The sequence below is a fragment of the Aotus nancymaae genome, unplaced genomic scaffold (assembly GCF_030222135.1).
Source record: "Aotus nancymaae isolate 86718 unplaced genomic scaffold, 86718_ANA_hifiasm-v0.15.2.pri h1tg000036l, whole genome shotgun sequence".
Classification (NCBI taxonomy): domain Eukaryota; kingdom Metazoa; phylum Chordata; class Mammalia; order Primates; family Aotidae; genus Aotus; species Aotus nancymaae.
Window position 1 is genome coordinate 769,699 of NW_026988450.1, and position 14,837 is coordinate 784,535.

At 43.7% G+C, this 14,837-nt stretch overlaps 1 protein-coding gene across 1 annotated transcript in view; it reads left to right on the forward strand.

Annotated features, from left to right (window-relative positions):
* UBE2V2 (ubiquitin conjugating enzyme E2 V2) overlaps positions 1 to 14,837 on the forward strand; it is a 52,756-nt gene that overhangs the window by 18,138 nt on the left and 19,781 nt on the right. The window lies entirely within an intron of this gene.

Genomic DNA, 14,837 nt, shown 5'->3' on the forward strand with positions numbered 1-14,837 from the left:
TTAGCTGATTTGAATGAGGGCAGATAGTATTTTCAGTAAGTTGGAACTCAGCAGAAGTTTCAAATCTTAGGAGATAAATCCCTGTGGCCTTGTATAGATAAATAGAAACAGAAAAAACAGTTTAATACAACATATATTATGGATTGCCTGGACTGTAGACCAAGTTCATTTTATAGATGAGCAGTGGAAATACACATTATGAAATAGCTTTTGCAGGATTTTTTTTAGCTAGATGTTGAGTCTAGAGTTGATGTCTTAAAAGTTTTTGTTTTTCCTTTTTTTTTTTTTTTTTTTTTTGCGACGGAGTTTCGCTCTTGTTACCCAGGCTGAAGTGCAATGGCGTGATCTCGGCTCACCGCAACCTCCACCTCCTGGGTTCAGGCAATTCTCCTGCCTCAGCCTCCCAAGTAGCTGGGACTACAGGCGTGTGCCACCATGCACAGCTAATTTTTTGTATTTTTAGTAGAGACGGGGTTTCACCATGTTGACCAGGATGGTCTCGATCTCTTGACCTCGTGATCCACCTGCCTCGGCCTCCCAAAGTGCTGGGATTATAGGCGTGAGCCACTGCACCCAGCCCCTTAAAAGTTTTTAATACTGCCCTTGTATCACACCGTATCTTATGTATGCATTGGTTGCTTTTATTTCCTGGAAACCCAGTGATGTTATTTTATGGGTAAATGCCGTTGTGGGCTGTGCGCGGTGGCTCACGTCTGTAATCCCAGCACTTTGGGAGGCCAAGGCAGGCAGATCATGAGGTCAAGAGTTTGAGATCAGCCTGACCAACATGGTGAAACCCTGTTTCTACTAAAAATACAAAAATTAGCTGGATATGGTGGCGCATGCCTGTAATCCCAACTCAGGAGGCTGAGGCAGGAGAAATTGCTTGAACCGACGAGGCAAAGGTTGCAGTGAGCCGAGATCATGCCACTGCCCTCCAGCCTGGGTGACAGAGCGAGACTCCACCTCAAAAAAAGAAAAATTAAAACCAAAAACAAAACAGATAAATGCTGTTAAGGATCAAGACAAAATACTTGCCGGGCATGATGGCTTACACCTGTAATCCCAGCACTTTGGGAGGCCGAGGTGGGCAGATCATTTGAGGTCAGGAGTTTGAGACCAGCCTGGCCAACATGGTGAAACCCCATCTTTAAAACAAAGCAAAGCAAAACAAAAACCTAGAGAGAGTCTAAAGGTATCAATAGATTATTAAAATTCCATATTCTTTTAAGGTGTGAAGGATTATGTTGAAATGAGTTACAAAAATTTGGGGAAAGGTTTTAGTGGCTAATATTGTGGCCAAAAGCTACAAACAAGAGAAAAAGGAAAAAAAAAAGAGGAAGATTTTAGTGGCTAAATGCTGGTCAATATTCACATAAATCTTCTTTGTAAGCACATATTTGATGTTGTAGGTAAATACATATATATTAATTGTTCCCTTAGTGATTCTTATAAATCTGTGATTTTTTTTTTTTTTTTGAGATGGAGTCTCACTCTGTTGCCCAGGCCAGAGTGCACTGGCGCAGTCTTGGCTCACTGCAACTTCTGCTTCTTCATTCAAGCAGTTATCCTGCCTCAGCCTCCTGAGTACTGAATTACAGCCTCGAGCCACCACACCCAGCTAATTTTTTTTTTAATTGCATTTTAGGTTTTGGGGTACATGTGAAGAACATGCAAGATTGTTGCATAGGTACACATGTGGCAGTGTGATTTGCTGCCTTCCATCCCTTCACCTATATCTGGCATTTCTCCCCATGCTATCTCTCCCCAACTCCCCACCCCCCACTGTCCCTCCCCTATTTCCCCCCAACAGACCCCAGTGTGTAGTGCTCCCCTCCCTGTGTCCGTGTGTTCTCATTGTTCAACACCCGTCTATGAGTGAGAACATGCGGTGTTTGATTTTGTGTTCTTGTGTCAGTTTGCTGAGCATGATGGTTTCCAGTTTCATCCATGTCCCTACAAAGGACACGAACTCATCGTTTTTGATGGCTGCATAATATTCCATGGTGTATATGCCACATTTTCCCTGTCCAGTCTATCATCAGTGGGCATTTGGGTTGGTTCCAGGTCTTTGCTATTGTAAACTGTGCTGCAATGAACATTCGTGTGCATGTGTCCTTATAGTAGAACGATTTATAATCCTTTGGATGTATACCCAGTAATGGGATTGCTGAGTCAAATGGAATTTCTATTTCTAGGTCCTTGAGGAATCGCCACACTGTCTTCCACAATGATTGAACTAATTTACACTCCCACCAACAGTGTAAAGGTGTTCCTATTTCTCCACATCCTCTCCAGCATCTGTTGTCTCCAGATTTTTTAATAATCGCCATTTTAACTGGCGTGAGATGATATCTCAATGTAGTTTCGATTTGCATTTCTCTAATGACCAGTGATGATGAGCATTTTTTCATATGTTTGTTGGCCTCATGTATGTCTTCTTTTGTAAAGTGTCTGTTCATATCCTTTGCCCCCTTTTGAATGGGCTTGTTTTTTTCTTTTAAATCTGTTTTAGTTCTTTGTCAATTCTGGATATCAGCCCTTTGTCAGATGGGTAAACTGCAAAAATTTTTTCCCATTCTGTTGGTTGCCGATTCACTCTAATGACTGTTTTTTTTGCCGTGCAGAAGCTGTGGAGTTTGGTTAGGTCCCATTTGTCTATTTTGGCTTTTGTTGCCAGTGCTTTTGGTATTTTGGTCCTGAAGTCCTTGCCTACGCCTGTGTCCTGAATGGTTTTGCCTAGATTTCTTCTAGGGTTTTTATGGTGTTAGGTCTTATGTTTAAGTCTTTAATCCATCTGGAATTAATTTTAGTGAAAGGTGTCAGGAAGGGGTCCAGTTTCTGCTTTCTGCACATGGCTAGCCAGTTTTCCCAGCACTATTTATTAAACAGGGAATCCTTTCCCCATTGCTTGTTTTTGTCAGGTTTGTCAAAGATCCGATGGTTGTAGATATGTTGTGTTGCTTCCAAGGCCTCTGTTCTGTTCCATAGGTCTATATCTCTGTTTTGGTACCAGTACCATGCTGTTTTGATTACAGTAGCCTTGTAGTATAGTTTGAAGTCTGGTAGAGTGATGCCTCCCACTTTGTTCTTTTTGCTTAGAATTCACTTGGCTATGCGGGCTCTCTTTTGGTTCCATACGAAGTTTAAGGTGTTTTTTTTCCAGTTCTGTGAAGAAGGTCATTGGTAGCTTGATGGGGATAGCGTTGAATCTGTAAATTACTTTGGGCAGTATGGCCATTTTCACGATATTAATTCTTCCTAACCATGAACATGGAATGTTTCTCCATCTGTTTGTGTCCTCTCTTATTTCGTTGAGCAGTGGTTTGTAGTTCTCCTCGAAGAGATCCTTAATTTTTTTGTATTTTAGTAGAGACTGGGTTTCACCATGTTGGCCAGGCTGGTCTCAAACTCCTGACCTCAAGTGATCCGCTGCCTGCCTCTGCCTCCCAAAGTGCTGGAATTCCAGGTGTGGGTCACTGTGCCTGGTCTGTCTGTGGTTTTCTATCTGAGGTTTATCTAAGGGAGTGGAGGGAGAGGGAGGTTTTTGGGAGTGTTGTGTTTGATAGAAACTTATCTTTGTACAGGAGGTAGAATTTATAACCTGATGAGTTATACTAAACATCTCAGTATTGCAGCTGTTATTCCTAAGGTGACCTTTTAGAACTTTTCTTTCGTTCCCTCCCTCCCTCCCTCCCTCCCTCCCTCCCTCCCTCCCTCTCTCCCTCTCTCCCTCTCTCCCTTCCTCCCTCCCTCCCTCCCTTCCTTCCTTCCTTTTATTCTTCCTCTTACCTACTTCTCCAACTAGGGTACCTCTAGATAAGACCATACTATCAGGTAGGAAGAACTTGGTTCTAGGAGTTTTGGGACTGAGAAGACTGGACAACAGCCTTGTATCCCAGGCTTCTTCTCTCTAGGGGTTATGAAGTGGTTACCAAAATCTAAAGTTCTGTGGAAAAGAGCCGGTTTCCTCTCGTATTTGACTATACCTTTGAGGGATGCTTCGTAAGAACGCTGAACTTCTGGTGGACGGAGTTGTAAATGAATATCGAGTTTGGTTTCAGGGAGCTATTTTTTCAAAACAGTTTTACTGAGATATAATTCACCAACCGTACAGTTTTCTATTTAAAGTGTACAATTCACTGACTTCTGGCATGTTCACAGATATATGCAATTGTGGTCATTTTAGACCTTTTTTTTTTTCTCCCCACAGGCGGCCATCATATTCTTAGCATCATTGTAGAACATTTTTATCGTCTCAGAAAGAAACCCTGTAGTTCTCACTGCCCTGTAACCCCAGACCTCAACTCCTGGCTACTACTAATCTGTCTCAATGGATTTACCCATTCTGTACTTGTGTATGTGTAGAGTCATAATTATGTGGCCTTTTGTGACTGGCTTCTTTCACTTAGCATAATGTTTTTTCTTGTTTGTACAAACTGTAAGAAATGGCATTAATAGTATAATGTTTTTAAGGACCATCCATGTTGTAGCATGTATCAGTACTTACTTTTTTTTTTTTTTTGCTTGAGACAGTCTTGCTCTGTCGTCCAGGCTGGAGTGCAGCGGCAGAATCTCAGCTCACTCCAGCCTCTGCCTCCCAGGTTCAAGCAATTTCCCTGCCTCAGCCTCCTGAGTAGCTGGGACTACAGGCATGTGCCACTATGCCTGGCTAATTGTTTGTATTTTTAGTAGAGATGGGGTTTCACTGTGTTAGCCAGGAGGGTCTTGGTCTCCTGACCTCGTAATCCACTTGCCTTGGCCTCCCAAAGTGCTGGGATTACAGGCGTGAGCCACTGCGGCTGGCCTATTTATTTATTTATTTTGGGGCTGGAGTTTCACTCTGTCACCTGGTCTGGAGTGCAATGTTGTGATCTTGGCTCACTGCAACTTCTACCTCCCAGGTTCAAGTAATCCTCCCACCTCAGCTGCCAGAGTAGCTAGGATTGCAGGTGTGTTCAAGAGGCTACAGCAGGAGGATCACTTGTGTCCAGGATTTCGAGGCTGCAGTGAGACATGATTGTACCACTGCCTTCCAGCCTGAGCAACAGAGTAAGACCCTCTCTCTAAAACGAACACACACACACCAGAACCATGTTTCTTTCTTTTTTTTGAGAAGGAGTTTTGCTTTTGTTGCCCAGGCTGGAGTGCAATGGCATGATCTTGGCTCAGTGCAACCTCTGCCTCCCCACTTCAAGCGATTCTCCTGCCTTAGCCTCCCGAGTAGCTGGAATTACAGGCATGTGCCACCACAACTGGCTTATTTTGTATTTTTAGTAAAGACGGGGTTTCTCCATATTGGTCAGGCTGGTCTCGAACTCCTGACCTCAGGTAATCCACCTGCCTCGGCCTCCCAAAGTGCTGGGATTACAGGTGTGAGCCACTGTTTATGGATTGGAATGTTCTTGAAAAGTACAGACAGTGCATTGCTTGGTGTACTGCTCTTCATACCAGTGTCATGTTCTACCTAAATTATTGGTTGTTTACTAAACAGTACTCATGTAAGTGGTTATGCCCTCAGAGGAAATACTTTTGTTATTGAGAAGTCTTTAATTTTCTAAAGTTGTCACCTCATAAACAGTGATTTGGAGAGGTAACTGTACCTGTTTATTTTGCTTAATAAGCTTTTCTGACTGGAAGCCACTTACAGCTTTCTGGACTCACAGGTGAGCAGTTACGCCTGTTTAATGGTCTGTTAGAAGGACTCCCATCTTTTAAAGTGCATGGCATTCTAATTTTACTTAGAAATTAAAACTAGAGAGGAACTAGAATATATTAGCTTACTTAACTTTCTTTCACTCCTAGTGTAGTCTAAGGGAAGTCTCCCTTGATAGCTCTACAGTGAACACTCTTAGCTGCCCTTATTGGAGAATGTGAAGTAACTGCTACACTCCTCGGCTTATCTCATTGGGATATTTGTAGTGTGTCCAGGTGAAATCTCCTGCAGTAACTTACTGCATTATATTTGGATGTATTCACTTGTGTGGTTGTCTTCCTCACTAGATAGTAGTGTCCTGAGGAAAGGATTCTGCGTTCAGTATCAGCACCATCTGCTGTCAGTTCATACATATCAAAAGATTAAAAGTAAGCATTTGCCAAATTTACCAAGTGTTTATTGAGTGCCTGTTGTGTCATCACTTTCTGTGGTACAGTTTCTGTGTCAGGGATTTAATAATGAGAAAATAAATGGCTCAAGTAAAACCTAGCTTTTTAGGCCTGGCGAGGTGGCTCACGCCTCTAATCTCAGCAGACTGGGAGGCCCAGGCGGGCCGATCACTTGAGCCCAGGAGTTCGAGACCAGCCTGGGCAGCATGGCGAAACCTCGTCTCTACTGAAAATACAAAAATTAGTTGATTGTGGTCGTACATGCCTGTGGTCCCAGCTGCTTGGGAAACTGAGGTGGGAGAATTGCTTAAGCCTGGGAGGTGGAGGTTGCAGCGAGCTGAGGTTATGCCACTGCTTTCCAGCCTGGGCAACAGAGTGAGACCCTGTCTCAAAAACCAAAAACAAAACAAAAACCTCTGGGCATGGTGGCTCACTCCTGTAATCCCAGCACTTTGGGAGGCTGAGGTGGGTGGATCACTTGAAGTCAGGAGTTTGAGACCGCCCTGGCCAACATGGTGAAACCCCCGTCTCTACTAAAAATACAAAAATTAACTGGGTGTGGTGGCACATGTCTGTAGTCGCAGCTACTTGGGAGGTTGAAGTGGGAGAATCAGTTGAACCCGGGAAATGGGTTGCAGTGAGCCGAGATCACACCATTGCCCTCCAGTCTGGGTGACAGAGCAAGGCTCTGTCTCAAAACAAAACAAAGCACAAAAACAAAAATGAGCCAGGTGTGGTGGTGGACACCTGTACTCCCAGCTGCTTGGGAGGCTGAGCCAGGAGAATGGCTTGAACCTGGGAGGCGGAGGTTGCAGTGGGCCGAGATTGTACCACTGCCCTCCAGCCTGGGTGACAGAGCAAGATTCCGTCTCAGAAACAAAACCCCCAAAACATAGCTTTTCCTTTTTGTATATTGTAATATTTCACTCTTATTTTTAGTTTGCTTTTCTGAAGGGAAACTACTAAAAGAAGATTTTAGTTAATATGTATTTATTAAATCTAAAATCATGAAGCTGCTTATTTTCCCCTTATCTAGCTGAATTAGTATCTAACAAATAGATTCTAAATGAAGTCTCCATGTAGGTGCTGATTTTTTTTCAGTGGCGGGGGCAGGGTGGTGTTGGTTACAGCCTAAAGAGTAACGGTAGTGTCGTTAATACTCTCTTGTGTGTAATGTATTCTCTACACCACAGCGTTGAGATACTTTGCAAATCCTCTAATCCAGAGGCTTTTCTCTTTGTGTTTGAAAATGTAGTACAGATGCTTCAGGTGTATGAAGTTTGACTTGAATTTTGTTTTTATAAGTTATGTTTTTTTTTTTTTGAGATGGAGTTTCGCTCTTGTTACCCAGGCTGGAGTGCAATGCTGCGATCTCGGTTCACCGCAACCTCCGCCTCCTGGATTCACGCAATTCTCCTGCCTCAGCCTCCTGAGTAGCTGGGATTACAGGCACGCGCCACCATGCCCAGCTAATTTTTTGTATTTTTAGTAGAGACGGGGTTTCACCATGTTGACCGGGACGGTCTAGATCTCTTGACCTCGTGATCCGCCTGCCTCGGCCTCCCAAAGTGCTGGGATTATAGGCGTGAGCCACCGCGCCCGGCCCTATAAGTTACATTTTTAACTACTATATTTCATCAATTCTGAAACACATTTAAATATCCAAAATGGGTATATGTGTTGTAGTTTAATTGGTAGAGTTTTTAAATTTTTTAAAATTATGGCATCATGTAGTTGGTTGTGCCATCTTAGATTTGATGAAAGACAGTACTTAAAAATCTGTAAAGACACGCACATTGAGGTAGATATATATAATAGATTCAAAATACTGTATTCTACAAACATATTGACATGTGTTCTCCTTTATTACCTGAATACTAAGCAGTTGTGATCAATTTAAACTTAAATGTCTTCTATTTGAAATATATTTAATCTCATACAGTTTTTTGAAATATTTTAGTGGCTAAAGTTGAAAATTGCTTTTCTGGTAAACCTTCATTTCAGCAAAATAATATTGCCTTCTGATTTTTTGGTGAATTATGTAAATATAGTTTTTAATATTAAATCTATTTGTATAAATTCACAGGTATAAATGATGGATGTATTTTAGTTTTAAAGTTCAGAAAAAATTGTAGCTGGGCCTGGTGGCTCACACTTGTAATCTCAGCACTTTGGGAGGCTGAGGCAGGAGGACCCTTTGAGCCCGGGAGTTTGAGACCAGCCTGGGCAACCTGGCAAGACCTTGTCTCTACAAAAAATTAGCTGGATGTGGCAGTGCATGCTTGCAGTCCCAGCTACTCTGGAGGCTGAGGGGGAAGGATCTCTTGAGCCCAGGAGTTTGAGTCGATAGTGAGCCATGATCGCACCACTGCACTTCAGCCATGGCAACAGGGTCCCTGTCTCAAAACAAATAAATACACACACAGACACACATGCACACACACCCCAGCATATGCTTTGATATCAATAATTGTGTGTTCTTGACATTGTTGACATTATTGATGTCAACAAATAGTGTTCTTGAGAGTGCGGTTGTAACTGATGTTTTTGAAACAGCCAGTGGGGGTGATTCTGGAACAGTTTTCCTTAGCGTGGAACTGTGATGGGGCTTATGATTCATATTCATTTTGTTAAAAACCAGTAGGATGGCAGACCCACTCAACAGGGACTTCCACTGAGGATGCCTCGAAGGGAGCGGGAGCATGCCATCCAGAGCACGGGGCAGAGGGAAGTTATCACGTGAGGGACTCATGCATTTGAAAAGACTTGGCTTTTTTTTAGTGTCCTCAGATATTCTAACAACATTACAAGGCAAAAAGCCTCATTGATTTTGGTTTGTTTCTGAGACGGGGTTTCTCTCTGTTGCCCAGGCTGGAGTGCAGTGGTGCCATCTCAGCCCACTGCAACCTCTGCCTCCGGGTTCAAGTGATTGTCGTGCCTCCACCACCCGAGTAACTGGGATTATAGGCTTTCATCACCACGCCCAGCTAATTTTTGTATTTTTAGTACAGATGGGGTTTCACGATGTTGGCCAGGCTGGTCTTGAACTCCTGGACTCAATTGATCCTCCTGCCTTGACCCTCCAAAGTGCTACAGGTGTGAGCCACTGCACCTGGCTCGTTTTTTGTTTTTTAAAATAACATTTATTGTGCTCATTTAAGATGTATAGATGATGTTAGGGTATATGTGTATATATATAGTAAAATGGTTACTATAGTAAATCATCTTAGAGTTACCTGTTTTTCCTCCCTGTGGCAAGAGCAAAAATCCTGACTATAGCAAGCCCTTACCAACACTTCTCATGGCTGGGTGCTGGCTCATATCTGTAATCCTAGCGCTTTGGGAGGCTGGGGCAGGCAGATCACTTGAGCTCAGGAGATCAAGGCCAGCCTGGGCAACACGGCAAAAGCTTCTCTCCACAAAGAATACAAAAATTAGCTGGCATGGAGAAACCCCCTTCTCTACTAAAAATACAAAAAATTAGCCAGGTGTGGTGGCACATACCTGTAATCACAGCTGTTTGGGAAGCTGAGGCAGGAGAATCGCTTGGACCTGGGAGGCGGAGGTTACGATGAACCAAGATGGTGCCATTGCACCCCAGCTTGGGCAACAAGAGCGAAACTCCGTCTCAAAAAAAAAATGTTTATTGAGTGAAGGAATGAATAATGTAAAAGGGAATGGATGACAGAATAATAATAATAGGTCATTTGATATTTTGCTGCCTGATGTGTTTTTTTCTACATGGTGTTTTCATAATTTTATTGTTCCTTTAAGGAAAATAAGTTAAAATCAAATACATATTTCAGTTTCAAATTTCTGAAAAATTGGAAAATATCATGGAGAGCTTTTGGCTGGGTGCAGTGGCTCACACCTGTAATCCTAGCACTTTGGATTGCTGAGGCGGGCAGGTCACTTGAGGCCAGGAGTTCGAGATCAGTCTGGGCCACGTGGCAAAACCCCATCTCTACTAAAGATACAAAAATTAGCCAGGTGTGGTGGTGCACACCTGTAATCCCAGCTACTTGGGAGACTGAGGCACGAGAGTCACTTGAACCTGGGAGGCAGAGACTGCAGTGAGCTGAGAATACCCCACTGCACTCCAGCCTGGGTGACAGAGCAAGACTCTGCCTCAAAAAAAACCAAAAAGCTGGCTGTGGTGGCTCACAGCTGTAATTCCAGCACTTTGGGAGGCCGAAGTGGGTGGATCATCTGAGGTCAGGAGTTCGAGACCAGCTCAGCCAACATAGTGAACTCCTGTCTCTACCAAAAATACAAAAATTAGTTAGGCGTGATGGTGCGTGCCTGTAGTTCCAGCTACTGGGGAGGCTGAGGCAGAAGAATAGCTTGAACCCTGGAGGCAGAGGTTGCAGTGAGCAGAATGAGCGCCTTTAGTCCTAGCTATTCAGGAGGTTGAGGAGGGAGGATCGCATGATCCCAGGAAGTTGAGGCTGTATTGAGCTATGATTCCACGTCTGCACTCTGGGCGATAGAGTGAGACCCTGTCTTGTAAAAGAAATAAAAAAGATCAGCTCAGGGTATGTTTTGTCAAAATTCCTCCCACAGTTGGTTAGGGCGTGTTCCTTATGAGATCTGCAGGAATTACGAGCAGTGGTGCCGGAAGATAGTCAAATGAGTGCCATGCAGGCCTCACCAGGTCCCCTGTGGAGGCTGGAAGGATAACGGCCACAGGCTTTGGCTTTGAAAACCAAATTTCAGCCCTGACCCTCCCACTCACTCTACATGTTGTTAGATTGAGCCTTATGAAATTGCTATTTCTGTTGTTTAAAAAGATGCCTGCATATCAGCAGTTTCATAAGGGTTAACATAATATATTCCTCAGTTTTCTGATAGTATAATGGTCATGTTGACAAGGTGAGACAATGAGAAACTTCTGCCTCTAAAGTTTGTAGCAAATGTCTGTCATGTAGGAAGTGCTCAATAAATACCTTATTTTTAACCAACTCAGCGGGTTTGAGGGAAACTCAGAACTCCCCCAGTGAGGAGGGAACCAGAGAGCTACAATTACAGGTGGACTTGTAATGAGTTCCACCTTAACAAGATGTACCCTCAGGGACTACAAAATGTGAACACTGTCTTCAGAGAGACTGAGCCATGCATCTGAGAGCATTCTGCAGAGGTCAGGTGAGCAGCATCAGCGCCCCACAAGCTGGGTGTGGATCCCCGCAGGTGCCAGTCATCTCACTGCTGTGTGCCCCCAGACACCCTCTTCCTTTATCCCACAGATACTCTGGGCAGCGGGGAAGGGGACGGGACCTTTGACACACCTGGATGTTTATGTGAACCAGCTGTGGGGTTAGAAAATAAATAAGGTGGAAAGCAGTTCTTCTGTTCCTGCAGGTGTTTTACTTTAATTTTTGAGTAGCGTGATCAGTCATCTGGTCAAGTAGTGTAAAAGAGTGTGTGGCTGGCTGGGTGTGGTGGCTCACACCTGTAATCCTAGCACTTTGGGAGGCTGAGGCAGGCAGATTGCCTGAGCTCAGGAGTTTGAGACCAGCCAACCAATGTGGTGAAACCCCAACTCTACTAAAAATACCAAGTTTAGCTGGGTGTGGTGGCATGTGCCTGTAGTCCCAGCTACTTGGGAGGCTGAGGCAGGAGAATCGCTTGAACCCGGGAGTTGGAGGTTGCAGTGAGCTGAGATCGCACCACTGCATACTCCAGCCTGGGCAACAGAGGGAGACTCTTTCTCAAAAAAAAAAAAAAAAAAGGTGGCAAAATCTCTGCTCCTGTCCACTAGCAAGACTAATATTTTAAAATATCTAAAGTTCTATTTTTGCTTTTTCCCTGTTAACTTAAAAAAGGTCAAAGGTTTACAAATTAGGAAAATCTGTGTTTCTGGTAAGCACAGCATGGCAAGACTCATTCTCCTAGTATTTGGCAGTCTTTGTGCCATGTTTTGGGTATCATGGCGCATTTGAAGGCAAGTAACTCGGTATCATAACTTTCAGATTAAAAACTGGAAGCATGTTTTCCAGTATGTTTGCATGCAGGGTTTTGTTTCTGGAAATCACTACTAATTTTGGCCATATCTCTCATGAGTGGAGGTTCATTGTGATGTACTAACTAGGAGAGTGGATTAGTGGGAAGCCTGGAGACTTGGATTCTCAGCTTGTTTTGGCAGCTCACTAGTGGTTCTGTAAGTTTTAGGTTATTGCCTAAAGCAAGAGATCCGAGGGCGGCGCGTGCGTGCTGCGACTTTTGTGGAGCGACAGCCCCACCTCGTGACATTTTTTTCTCTTGACAGGCATTAGTGGTTTGGTAAAATGAGACCACAGTGCCCTAGCCCAGAATTTGAAAACAGCTCACTGTTTTGTTTTTGAGTCTCAATGCTTTTTTGAATTTTAAACTTTTTTTTTTTTTTTTTTTTTTGAGACAGAGTCTTACTCTGTCACCTGGGCTGGAGTGCAGTGGTGTGATCTCAGCTCACTACACATCAACCTCTCAGGTTTAAGTGATCCTCCCACCTCTGCCTCCCCAGTAGCTGGGCCTACAGTTGAGCATCACCACATCTGGCTAATTTTTTTGTTTGTTTGTTTTTTGTTTTTTTTGAGACGGAGTTTCGCTCTTGTTACCCAGGCTGGAGTGCAATGGCGCGATCTCGGCTCACCGCAACCTCCGCCTCCTGGGTTCAGGCAATTCTCTTGCCTCAGCCTCCCAAGTAGCTGGGATTACAGGCACACGCCACCACGCCCAGCTAATTTTTTGTATTTTTAGTAGAGACGGGGTTTCACCGTGTTGACCAGGATGGTCTCGATCTCTTGACCTCGTGATCCACCCGCCTCGGCCTCCCAAAGTGCTGGGATTACAGGCTTGAGCCACCGCACCCGGCCCTAATTTTTGTATTTTTTGTAGAGACGGAGTTTCGCCATGTTGCCCAGGCTGGTCTCGAACTCCTGGCCTCAAGGGATCCTCCCACCTCGGTCTCTCGAGTAGCTGAGACTACAAGCATGCATCGCTATGCTTGGCTAATTTTAAAAATTTTTGTAGAGACAGGGTCTTGCTATGTTGCCTAGGCTGGTCTCAAACTCCCGGCCTAAAGTAATCCTGCCTTGGTCTCCCAGGGTGCTGGGATTACGGCTGTGAGCCAGCATGCCTGATGTTAGTCTCATACTTTCAAAACAAAAAGCGGCAATAGCTCTTTAAATATTAGTATTGCCAATAATTTATCTGTTAATCTTAGAACGATTCTCCCCAAGTTTAGCAGGAACTAGACTTGTCACTTTTATGGCACTTACGTAAAAGGAAACGTTAGTTTTACGTTGTTTACTCTGTGGTTCTGGACGCCCATAAAAGTCACCTCACTGAATTGGTATAAAAAGGAAGCAAAGAAATTCAACACAAATTTAAAATTATTGTTGGGGGAATGACTTAATAATGGCAAGGGTGACCAAGCTCGTTTAAAGTTATTTTAAAAAGCTATTCAAGAGAGTGTATTGGCGGTCATAACTACACAGTACAGTAAAATAAAAAAGTAGTTGTCCCGGTGTTATATAAATAGAAACTTAGACCTTAGGATAAAGTTTCCAGGGGCCACCCTAGAGGAATTTATAAAGAACTTTTATTTTCAACAACTTAGATGGAGGTACATAGAAGTTTTATAACATTCTATTTAATGTGGACACCGAAATGATCATAGTCAACATTGTAAGCATTTGAGATGGGTTACCTTGTCTAATTTTCACAGTGATCCAGTGAGGTAGGGATTATTGTTATCCCACTTCTACAGATGAGAAAACTGTGCTGGGGTCACAGGTCAGGTGGGCAGCAGAGCTGGAGCTGAACTCAGGCAGTCTGATATGCGTGCTCAGACTACCGGGCTGTGCTGTCAGTGTGGCTTGTAGTGCTGTGCCACTTAGTGGTGAGAAGGGTTGCTGTGGTCTAGAAACTGGATTTTAATGCTGGATCTGCCATTTATAGCTATGTGACCTTGAGGAGGTCACATCACTTTTTCAGTTTCAGGTACTTTTAGAACTAAATGGGAAAATTTATTTAAAATCGCACATAATATTTGTTAAACAAATGACTATTAACAATTACAGTAATTGTAACGACTTTTTCAGTGGGAGAGAGAAGCTGCACAAAATTACATTTACTTTTAAGGAGATATTTTTTTTCTGCCTTATAATTGTGTGTATATGAGAGGGGGAGAGAGGATTCTGAGGGCATTTCCATATTTTTTACAAACTTGTGTGATGAAGTTAGAGGATGTTTTATGTTAGATGCTGTGGAGGGCATGGAAGACCACAGTGTTCATCCTTTGGTAGAGAGGCCAGGCCAGTAATCCTAGGACAGGTTGTGGAAAATTGGGGGAATTGTGGTTGGATTCCAGGGATTGAAAGTTGGAATGATGGCAAAGACCAGGTTCAGTGCAAGTGAAGGAGTGGGAACCATTCTAGGCAGAGAGATTTCTGTGTTAAGATTTTAGAAATAGCCGGGCATGGTGGCTCACACCTGTAATCCCAGCACTTTGGGAGGCCGAGGCGGGTGGATCACCCGAGGTCAGGAGTTTGAGACCAGCCTGGCTAACATGATGAAACCCTGTTTCTACTAAAAATACAAAAAATTAGCCAGGCATTGTGGCGCACGCCTGTAGTGCTTGTAATCCTAGCTACTCAGGAGGCTGAGACAGGAGAATTGCTTGAACTTGGGAGGCAGAGGTTGCAGTGAGCCGAGATCATGCCGTTGCACTCCAGCTTGGGCAACAAGAGTGA